The sequence below is a fragment of the Amblyomma maculatum genome, chromosome 3 (assembly GCF_055883805.1).
Source record: "Amblyomma maculatum isolate TAMU_Amacu chromosome 3, ASM5588380v1, whole genome shotgun sequence".
NCBI lineage: Eukaryota > Metazoa > Arthropoda > Arachnida > Ixodida > Ixodidae > Amblyomma > Amblyomma maculatum.
In genome coordinates, this window is record NC_139346.1 from 9,012,792 (window position 1) to 9,024,687 (window position 11,896).

The 11,896-nt window shown below is 47.1% G+C and overlaps 1 long non-coding RNA gene across 1 annotated transcript in view; it reads left to right on the plus strand.

Moving 5' to 3' along the window:
* Nucleotides 1-11,896, plus strand: part of LOC146194183 (uncharacterized) — a 667,843-nt gene that overhangs the window by 622,805 nt on the left and 33,142 nt on the right. The gene's annotated exons all lie outside the window — the stretch shown is intronic.

Genomic DNA, 11,896 nt, shown 5'->3' on the forward strand with positions numbered 1-11,896 from the left:
TGCAATTCAAATTTGCACATAGCGGCTATAGCGACTCCAACAAGTTAATACAAACAAAGCCTTACAGGCAAAACGGCGTCATCCAGCTTGCGCGGGTAAGGCTCAGAACTGTGATTCAAGTCCGCACATAGCGGCTAAAACGAATCGCAACAAGCTAATACACACAACGCCTTACAGGCACTTTTAGGCATGATGTGCAAATAGGCGTCCCTAAAGCTTGCGCGGGTTAGGCTCAGAACTGCTATTCAAGTTTGCCAATGCGGCGAAAACGAATCGCCACAAGTTAATACACATAAAGCCTTACAGGCACATTTAGGCATGATGTGCAAAACGCTGTCATCCAGCTTGCGGGGGTTAGGCTCAGAACTGCGATTCAATTTTGCACGTAGCGGCTCAAACGAATCGCAACAAGTTAATACACACAACGCATTACAGGCACTTTTAGGCATGATGCGCAAATAGGCGTCACTCAAGCTTGCGCGGGTTAGGCTCAGAACTGCGAATCAAGTTTGCACATGGCGGCTCAAACGAATCGCAACAAGTTAATACACACAACGCCTTACAGGCACTTTTAGGCTTGATGTGCAAAACGGGGTCATCCAGCGTGGGGGGGTTAAGCGCAGAACTGCGATTCAAGTCTGCACATAGCTGCTAAAGCGAATCGCAACAAGTTAATACACGCAAAGCCTTACAGGCACTTATAGGCATGGATGTGAAAAGCGCTGTCATCCAGCTTGCGCGGTTTGGGCTCAGAACTGCAATTCAAGTTTGCACATAGCGGCTAAAGCGACTCGCAACAAGATAATACAAACAAAGCCTTACAGGCACTTTTAGGCATGATGTGCAAAACGCGGTCATCCAGCTTGCGCGGGTTAGGCTCAGAAATGCGATTCAAGTTTGCACATTACGGCTAACACCAATCGCAACAAGTTAATAAACACAAAGCCTAACAGGCACTTTAGGCATGATGTGCAAAACGGCGTCATCCAGCTTGCGCGGTTTAGGCTCAGAACTGCGATTCAAGTTGAACCTAGCGGCTAAAACGAATCGCAACACGTTATACACACAAAGCCTTACAGGCACTTTTAGGCCTGAATGTGCAAAACGCTGTCATCCAGCTTGCGCGGGTTAGGCTCAGAAATGCAAATTCAAGTTTGCACATTACGGCTAACACCAATCGCAACAAGTTAATAAACACAAAGCCTAACAGGCACTTTAGGCATGATGTGCAAAACGGCGTCATCCAGCTTGCGCGGGTCAGGCTCAGAACTGCTATTCAAGTTTGCCAATAGCGGCGAAAACGAATCGCCACAAGTTAATACACATAAAGCCTTACAGGCACATTTAGGCATGATGTGCAAAACGCATTCATCCAGCTTGCGGGGGTTAGGCTCAGAACTGCGATTCAATTTTGCACGCAGCGGCTCAAACGAATCGCAACAAGTTAATACACACAACGCCTTACAGGCACTTTTAGGCATGATGTGCAAAACGGGGTCATCCAGCGGGGGGGGGGGGGGTTAGGCGCAGAACTGCTGTTCAAGTTTGCACACAGCGGCTAAAACGAATCGCAACAAGTTAATGCACACAAAGCCTTACAGGCAGTTTTAGGCTTGATGTGCAAAACGGCGTCATCCAATTGCGCGGTTTAGGCTCAGAACTGCGATTCAAGTTCGCACCTAGCGGCTAAAACGAATCGCAACACGTTAATACACACAAAGCCTTACAGGCACTTTTATGCATGATGTGCAAAACGCTGTCATCCAGCTTGCGCGGGTTAGGCTCAGAAATGCGATTCAAGTTTGCACATAGCGGCTAAAGCGACTCGCAACAAGTTAATACACACAAAGCCTTACAGGCACTTTTGAGGCTTGATGTTCAAAACGCGGTCATCCAGCTTGCGCGGGTTAGGCTCAGAACTGCGTTCAAGTCTGCACATAGCGACTAAAGTGAATCGCAACATGCTAATACAAACAAAGCCTTACAGGCACTTTTAGGAATGATGTGCGAAACGGGGTCATCCAGCTTGCGCGGGTTAGACGCAGAACTGCGATTCAAGTTCGCATATAGCTGCTAAAACGAATCGAAACACAAACCCTTACAGGCACTTTTAAGCATGATGTGCAAATAGGCGTCACTCAAGCTTGCGCGGGTTAGGCTCAGAACTGCGATTCAAGTTTGCACATAGCGGCTAAAACGAATCTTAACAAGTTATTACACACAAAGCCTTACAGGCACTTTTAGGCATGATGTGCAAAACACAGTCATCCAGCTTGCGCGGGTTAGGCTCAGAACTGCGATTCAAGTTTGCACATTACGGCTAACACCAATCGCAACAAGTTAATAAACACAAAGCCTAACAGGCACTTTAGGCATGATGTGCAAAACGGCATCATCCAGCTTGCGCGGTTTAGGCTCAGAACTGCGATTCAAGTTGAACCTAGCGGCTAAAACGAATCGCAACACGTTATACACACAAAGCCTTACAGGCACTTTTAGGCCTGAATGTGCAAAACGCTGTCATCCAGCTTGCGCGGGTTAGGCTCAGAAATGCAAATTCAAGTTTGCACATTACGGCTAACACCAATCGCAACAAGTTAATAAACACAAAGCCTAACAGGCACTTTAGGCATGATGTGCAAAACGGCGTCATCCAGCTTGCGCGGGTCAGGCTCAGAACTGCGATTCAAGTCCGCACATAGCGGCCAAAACGAATCGCAAGAAGTTAATACGCACAACGCCTTACAGGCAATTTTAGGCATGATGTGCAAATAGGCGTCACTAAAGCTTGCGCGGGTTAAGCTCAGAACTGCTATTCAAGTTTGCCAATAGCGGCGAAAACGAATCGCCACAAGTTAATACACATAAAGCCTTACAGGCACATTTAGGCATGATGTGCAAAACGCATTCATCCAGCTTGCGGGGGTTAGGCTCAGAACTGCGATTCAATTTTGCACGCAGCGGCTCAAACGAATCGCAACAAGTTAATACACACAACGCCTTACAGGCACTTTTAGGCATGATGTGCAAAACGGGGTCATCCAGCGGGGGGGGGGGGTTAGGCGCAGAACTGCTGTTCAAGTTTGCACATAGCGGCTAAAACGAATCGCAACAAGTTAATGCACACAAAGCCTTACAGGCAGTTTTAGGCTTGATGTGCAAACCGCGGTCATCCAGCTTGCGCGGGTTAAGCTCAGAACTGCGATTCAAGTTTGCACGTAGCGGCTAAAACGAATTGCAACAAGTTAATACACACAGAGCCTTACAGGCACATGATGTGCAAAACGCTGTCATCCAGCTTGCGCGGGTTAGGCTCAGAAATGCAAATTCAAGTTTGCACATTACGGCTAACACCAATCGCAACAAGTTAATAAACACAAAGCCTAACAGGCACTTTAGGCATGATGTGCAAAACGGCGTCATCCAGCTTGCGCGGGTCAGGCTCAGAACTGCGATTCAAGTCCGCACATAGCGGCCAAAACGAATCGCAAGAAGTTAATACGCACAACGCCTTACAGGCAATTTTAGGCATGATGTGCAAATAGGCGTCACTAAAGCTTGCACGGGTTAAGCTCAGAACTGCTATTCAAGTTTGCCAATAGCGGCGAAAACGAATCGCCACAAGTTAATACACATAAAGCCTTACAGGCACATTTAGGCATGATGTGCAAAACGCATTCATCCAGCTTGCGGGGGTTAGGCTCAGAACTGCGATTCAATTTTGCACGCAGCGGCTCAAACGAATCGCAACAAGTTAATACACACAACGCCTTACAGGCACTTTTAGGCATGATGTGCAAAACGGGGTCATCCAGCGGGGGGGGGGGGTTAGGCGCAGAACTGCTGTTCAAGTTTGCACATAGCGGCTAAAACGAATCGCAACAAGTTAATGCACACAAAGCCTTACAGGCAGTTTTAGGCTTGATGTGCAAACCGCGGTCATCCAGCTTGCGCGGGTTAAGCTCAGAACTGCGATTCAAGTTTGCACATAGCAGCTAAAACGAATCGCAACAAGTTAATGCACACAAAGCCTTACAGGCACTTTTAGGCATGATGTGCAAAACGGCGTCATCCAATTGCGCGGTTTAGGCTCAGAACTGCGATTCAAGTTTGCACATAGCGGCTAAAGCGACTCGCAACAAGTTAATACACACAAAGCCTTACAGGCACTTTTGAGGCTTGATGTTCAAAACGCGGTCATCCAGCTTGCGCGGGTTAGGCTCAGAACTGCGTTCAAGTCTGCACATAGCGACTAAAGTGAATCGCAACATGCTAATACAAACAAAGCCTTACAGGCACTTTTAGGAATGATGTGCGAAACGGGGTCATCCAGCTTGCGCGGGTTAGGCGCAGAACTGCGATTCAAGTTCGCATATAGCTGCTAAAACGAATCGAAACACAAACCCTTACAGGCACTTTTAAGCATGATGTGCAAATAGGCGTCACTCAAGCTTGCGCGGGTTAGGCTCAGAACTGCGATTCAAGTTTGCACATAGCGGCTAAAACGAATCTTAACAAGTTATTACACACAAAGCCTTACAGGCACTTTTAGGCATGATGTGCAAAACACAGTCATCCAGCTTGCGCGGGTTAGGCTCAGAACTGCGATTCAAGTTTGCACATTACGGCTAACACCAATCGCAACAAGTTAATAAACACAAAGCCTAACAGGCACTTTAGGCATGATGTGCAAAACGGCGTCATCCAGCTTGCGCGGTTTAGGCTCAGAACTGCGATTCAGGTTGAACCTAGCGGCTAAAACGAATCGCAACACGTTATACACACAAAGCCTTACAGGCACTTTTAGGCCTGAATGTGCAAAACGCTGTCATCCAGCTTGCGCGGGTTAGGCTCAGAAATGCAAATTCAAGTTTGCACATTACGGCTAACACCAATCGCAACAAGTTAATAAACACAAAGCCTAACAGGCACTTTAGGCATGATGTGCAAAATGGCGTCATCCAGCTTGCGCGGGTCAGGCTCAGAACTGCGATTCAAGTCCGCACATAGCGGCCAAAACGAATCGCAAGAAGTTAATACGCACAACGCCTTACAGGCAATTTTAGGCATGATGTGCAAATAGGCGTCACTAAAGCTTGCGCGGGTTAGGCTCAGAACTGCTATTCAAGTTTGCCAATAGCGGCGAAAACGAATCGCCACAAGTTAATACACATAAAGCCTTACAGGCACATTTAGGCATGATGTGCAAAACGCATTCATCCAGCTTGCGGGGGTTAGGCTCAGAACTGCGATTCAATTTTGCACGCAGCGGCTCAAACGAATCGCAACAAGTTAATACACACAACGCCTTACAGGCACTTTTAGGCATGATGTGCAAAACGGGGTCATCCAGCGGGGGGGGGTTAGGCGCAGAACTGCTGTTCAAGTTTGCACATAGCGGCTAAAACGAATCGCAACAAGTTAATGCACACAAAGCCTTACAGGCAGTTTTAGGCTTGATGTGCAAACCGCGGTCATCCAGCTTGCGCGGGTTAAGCTCAGAACTGCGATTCAAGTTTGCACGTAGCGGCTAAAACGAATTGCAACAAGTTAATACACACAAAGCCTTACAGGCACATGATGTGCAAAACGCGGTCATCCAGCTTGCGCGGGTTAAGCTCAGAACTGCGATTCAAGTTTGCACATAGCAGCTAAAATGAATCGCAACAAGTTAATGCACACAAAGCCTTACAGGCACTTTTAGGCATGATGTGCAAAACGGCGTCATCCAATTGCGCGGTTTAGGCTCAGAACTGCGATTCAAGTTCGCACCTAGCGGCTAAAACGAATCGCAACACGTTAATACACACAAAGCCTTACAGGCACTTTTATGCATGATGTGCAAAACGCTGTCATCCAGCTTGCGCGGGTTAGGCTCAGAAATGCGATTCAAGTTTGCACATAGCGGCTAAAGCGACTCGCAACAAGTTAATACACACAAAGCCTTACAGGCACTTTTGAGGCTTGATGTTCAAAACGCGGTCATCCAGCTTGCGCGGGTTAGGCTCAGAACTGCGTTCAAGTCTGCACATAGCGACTAAAGTGAATCGCAACATGCTAATACAAACAAAGCCTTACAGGCACTTTTAGGAATGATGTGCGAAACGGGGTCATCCAGCTTGCGCGGGTTAGGCGCAGAACTGCGATTCAAGTTCGCATATAGCTGCTAAAACGAATCGAAACACAAACCCTTACAGGCACTTTTAAGCATGATGTGCAAATAGGCGTCACTCAAGCTTGCGCGGGTTAGGCTCAGAACTGCGATTCAAGTTTGCACATAGCGGCTAAAACGAATCTTAACAAGTTATTACACACAAAGCCTTACAGGCACTTTTAGGCATGATGTGCAAAACACAGTCATCCAGCTTGCGCGGGTTAGGCTCAGAACTGCGATTCAAGTTTGCACATAGCGGCTAAAACGAATCTTACAGGCACTTTTAGGCTTGATGTGCAAAACGCGGTCATCCAGCTTGCGCGGGTTAGGCTCAGAACTGCGATTCAAGTTCGCACATAGCGGCTAAAACGAATCGCAACAAGTTAAGGCACACAAAGCCTTACAGGGACTTTTAGGAATGATGTGCAAAACGGTGTCATCCAGCTTGGGCGGGTTAGGCGCAGAACTGCGATTCAAGTTTGCACATAGCGGCTCAAACGAATCGCAACACGTTAATACACACAAAGCCTTACAGGCACTTTTAGGCATGATGTGCAAAACGCTGTCATCCAGCTTGCGGGGGTTAGGCTCAGAACTGCGATTCAAGTTTTCACGTAGCGGCTCAAACGAATCGCAACAAGTTAATAGACACAACGCCTTACAGGCACTTTTAGGCATCATGTGCAAATAGGCGTCACTCAAGCTTGCGCGGGTTAGGCTCAGAACTGCGATTCAAGTTTGCCATATCGGCCAGAACGAATCGCAACATGCTAATACAAACAAAGCCTTATAGGCACTTTCAGGCATGATGTGCAAAACGGGGTCATCCAGCGTGGGGGGTTAGGCTCGGAACTGGGCACTTTTGAGGCTTGATGTTCAAAACGCGGTCATCCAGCTTGCGCGGGTTAGGCTCAGAACTGCGTTCAAGTCTGCACATAGCGGCTAAAACGAATCGCAACAAGTTAATACACACAACGCCTTACAGGCACTTTTAGGCATGATGTGCAAAACGGGCTCATCCAGCGTGGGGGGTTAGGCTCGGAACTGGGCACTTTTGAGGCTTGATGTTCAAAACGCGGTCATCCAGCTTGCGCGGGTTAGGCTCAGAACTGCGTTCAAGTCTGCACATAGCGGCTAAAGCGAATCGCAACAAATTAATACACACAACGCCTTACAGGCACTTTTAGGCATGATGTGCAAAACAGGCTCATCCAGCGTGGGGGGTTAGGCTCGGAACTGCGTTTCAAGTCTGCACATAGCTGCTAAAGCGAATCGCAACAAGTTAATACACGCAAAGCCTTACAGGCACTTATAGGCATGAATGTGAAAAGCGCTGTCATCCAGCTTGCGCGGGTTGGGCTCAGAACTGCAATTCAAGATTGCACATAGCGGCTAAAGCGACTCGCAACAAGATAATACAAACAAAGCCTTACAGGCACTTTTAGGCATGATGTGCAAAACGCGGTCATCCAGCTTGCGCGGGTTAGGCTCAGAACTGCGATTCAAGTTTGCACATTACGGCTAAAGCGAATCGCAACAAATTAATACACACAACGCCTTACAGGCACTTTTAGGCGTGAATGTGCAAAACGCTGTCATCCAGCTTGCGCGGGTTAGGCTCAGAACTGCAAATTCAAGTTTGCACATTACGGCTAACACCAATTGCAACAAGCTAATTAACACAAAGCCTAACAGGCACTTTAGGCATGATGTGCAAAACGGCGTCATCCAGCTTGCGCGGGTTAGGCTCAGAACTGCGATTCAAGTCCGCACATAGCGGCTAAAACGAATCGCAAGAAGTTAATACACACAAAGCCTTACAGGCACTTTTAGGCATGATGTGCAAACCGCTGTCATCCAACTTGCGCGGGTTAGGCTCAGAACTGCGATTCAAGTTTGCACGTAGCGGCTAAAACGAATCGCAACAAGATAATACACACAAAGCCTTACAGGCACTTTTGAGGCTTGATGTTCAAAACGCAGTCATCCAGCTTGCGCGGGTTAGGCTCAGAACTGCGTTCAAGTCTGCACATAGCGGCTAAAGCGAATCGCAACAAATTAATACACACAACGCCTTACAGGCACTTTTAGGCATGATGTGCAAAACGGGCTCATCCAGCGTGGGGGGTTAGGCTCGGAACTGCGTTTCAAGTCTGCACATAGCTGCTAAAGCGAATCGCAACAAGTTAATACACGCAAAGCCTTACAGGCACTTATAGGCATGAATGTGAAAAGCGCTGTCATCCAGCTTGCGCGGGTTGGGCTCAGAACTGCAATTCAAGATTGCACATAGCGGCTAAAGTGACTCGCAACAAGATAATACAAACAAAGCCTTACAGGCACTTTTAGGCATGATGTGCAAAACGCGGTCATCCAGCTTGCGCGGGTTAGGCTGAGAACTGCGATTCAAGTTTGCACATTACGGCTAACACCAATCGCAACAAGTTAATAAACACAAAGCCTAACAGGCACTTTAGGCATGATGTGCAAAACGGCGTCATCCAGCTTGCGCGGTTTAGGCTCAGAACTGCGATTCAAGTTGAACCTAGCGGCTAAAACGAATCGCAACACGTTATACACACAAAGCCTTACAGGCACTTTTAGGCGTGAATGTGCAAAACGCTGTCATCCAGCTTGCGCGGGTTAGGCTCAGAACTGCAAATTCAAGTTTGCACATAGCGGCTATAGCGACTCGCAACAAGTTAATACAAACAAAGCCTTACAGGCAAAACGGCGTCATCCAGCTTGCGCGGGTTAGGCTCAGAACTGCGATTCAAGTCCGCACATAGAGGCTAAAACGAATCGCAAGAAGTTAATACACACAACGCCTTACAGGCACTTTTAGGCATGATGTGCAAATAGGCGTCACTAAAGCTTGCGCGGGTTAGGCTCAGAACTGCTATTCAAGTTTGCCAATAGCGGCGAAAACGAATCGCCACAAGTTAATACACATAAAGCCTTACAGGCACATTTAGGCATGATGTGCAAAACGCGGTCATCCAGCTTGCGGGGGTTAGGCTCAGAACTGCGATTCAATTTTGCACGTAGCGGCTCAAACGAATCGCAACAAGTTAATACACACAACGCATTACAGGCACTTTTAGGCATGATGCGCAAATAGGCGTCACTCAAGCTTGCGCGGGTTAGCCTCAGAACTGCGAATCAAGTTTGCACATGGCGGCTCAAACGAATCGCAACAAGTTAACACACACAACGCCTTACAGGCACTTTTAGGCATGATGTGCAAATAGGCGTCACTCAAGCTTGCGCGGGTTAGCCTCAGAACTGCGAATCAAGTTTGCACATGGCGGCTCAAACGAATCGCAACAAGTTAATACACACAACGCCTTACAGGCACTTTTAGGCATGATGTGCAAAACGGGGTCATCAAGCGTGGGGGGGTTAGGCGCAGAACTGCGATTAAAGTTCGCATATAGCTGCTAAAACGAATCGGAACAAGTTAATACAAACAAAGCCTTACAGGCACTTTTAGGCATGATGTGCAAAACGCGGTCATCCAGCTTGCGCGGGTTAGGCTCAGAACTGCGATTCGAGTTTGCACATTACGGCTAACACCAATCGCAACACGTTAATAAACACAAAGCCTAACAGGCACTTTAGGCATGATGTGCAAAACGCGGTCATCCAGCTTGCGCGGGTTAGGCTCAGAACTGCGTTCAAGTCTGCACGTAGCGGCTAAAGCGAATCGCAACAAGTTAATACACACAACGCCTTACAGGCACTTTTAGGCATGATGTGCAAAACGGGGTCATCCAGCGTGGGGGGGTTAGGCGCAGAACTGCGATTCAAGTTCGCATATAGCTGCTAAAACGAATCGGAACACACAAAGCCTTACAGGCACGTTTAAGCATGATGTGCAAATAAGCGTGACTCAAGCTTGCGCGGGTTAGGCTCAGAACTGCGATTCAAGTTTGCACATAGCGGCTAAAACGAATCGCAACAAGTTAATGCACACAAAGCCTTACAGGCACTTTCAGGGTTGATGTGCAAACCGCGGTCATCCAGCTTGCGCGGGTTAGGCTCAGAACTGCGATTCAAGCCCGCACATAGCGGCTAAAACGAATCGCAACAAGTTAATACACACAACGCCTTACAGGCACTTTTAGGCATGATGTGCAAATAGGCGTCACTAAAGCTTGCGCGGGTTAGGCTCAGAACTGCTATTCAAGTTAGCAACTCGGGAATGAACTGCAAATAATGATTGATGACCTAGACAGGAAAAGTAGAAAGGTATGCTTGAAAATCAATATGCAGAAGACTCCTAAGTGCAGCTGCCGACTATAGCTGTTAACAATGTTGCGTCATACGCTTAAAAGCAGAGCTTATGTGTATCCCTGACATATATCGCACCAAGTAGTGACACACAAGCTATCTTTATCTGAAGAATGATGGCAGCCACCGACTTCCGCGAGAGGACGCGACGTGCAACAGGGATGTACTGGTTAGCATGCAGGCGCTGAAATTAAAGGTACAAGCATGGGTAGAAGGTAACAAGATGCTCGGAGAGGCGCTTAGATGATAGCCTGTTCGTGCTTACCCAATGCATCGAAATATCTAAAGTGGAAAATAGATCCTTTGTATTTGGCCTTCCTGGACACAAACGGGGCGTACGACAACGTAAGCAGGGAACTCCTGTGGAACATATTAAAAGAAAAAGGTATCGGTTATGAGATAATAGAGTTCCTACAGGAACTATACCGGGATAACAAAGTAGATATTACCTGGAAAGGGATAAGAAGTACGGAAGATGTCAAAGTATGCAAAGGATTAAGACAAGGCTGTCCTCTATCAAGGTTGCTGTTCATGCATTATATGATAAACCTGGAACAAGAGGATACAAGACAGCAACCTAGGTTTTAACCTATTATATAGATTAGGTGGAAAGGCGGTCTATACCGCCTCCGCGGTTTGATGTATGCAGACGATATTGTGCTACTAGCTGAGAGTCTGGAAGAATTGCAAGAATTGTTAACTATTGCGGAGACGAAGGGGACGCTCTCGCTTCAGTTTCAGCGCAGTTAAGTCGGGTCTGATGATTTTCAACGGCTCAACTGATCAGGGTGTTAAAATACAAGGCCATGAAATACCAAGAGTAGCAGAATATAAATATCTGGGGGTATGGGTAAACGAAGGATTGGCATACATTGGAAAGCATGAGCAATCACTTAAGGCAAAAGTGCGAAGGAACGCCGGGATAATGAAGCATAAGGCATTGTGGGGATACAATAGGTATGAGGTTTTGAGGGGTAATTGGAAAGGAATTATGGTGCTCGGACTTACTTTCGGAAATGCGGTTTTGTGCCTAAAATCAGAGGTACAGTCGGCATTAGAAATAAATCAGAGATCCGTAGGACGATTTGCACTAGGTGCCCACGGCAAAACTTCAAATGAGGCGGTACAGGGAGATATGGGCTGGGCATCTTTCGAAGTACGGGAAGCTCAGAGTAAAATATTATATGAGGAGCGCCTGAGGAAATTGGACAGTAACAGATGGTCAGCTAGAGTATTTAAATACCTGTACTTATAAAGCGTTGACTCACAATGGAGGAAAAGATCTAGGAAACTAACTAGTAAGTATGCTAGTCACAAGGACGGAGAAATACAGAGCATTAAGCAACAGGTGAAAAACACAGAAGGTAAAAACTGGAGAAACTCGATGGAAAAGAAACAGAGTGTGGAATTATATCAAAAGTGGAAAATGCAGATCAGGAAGGAAGATTT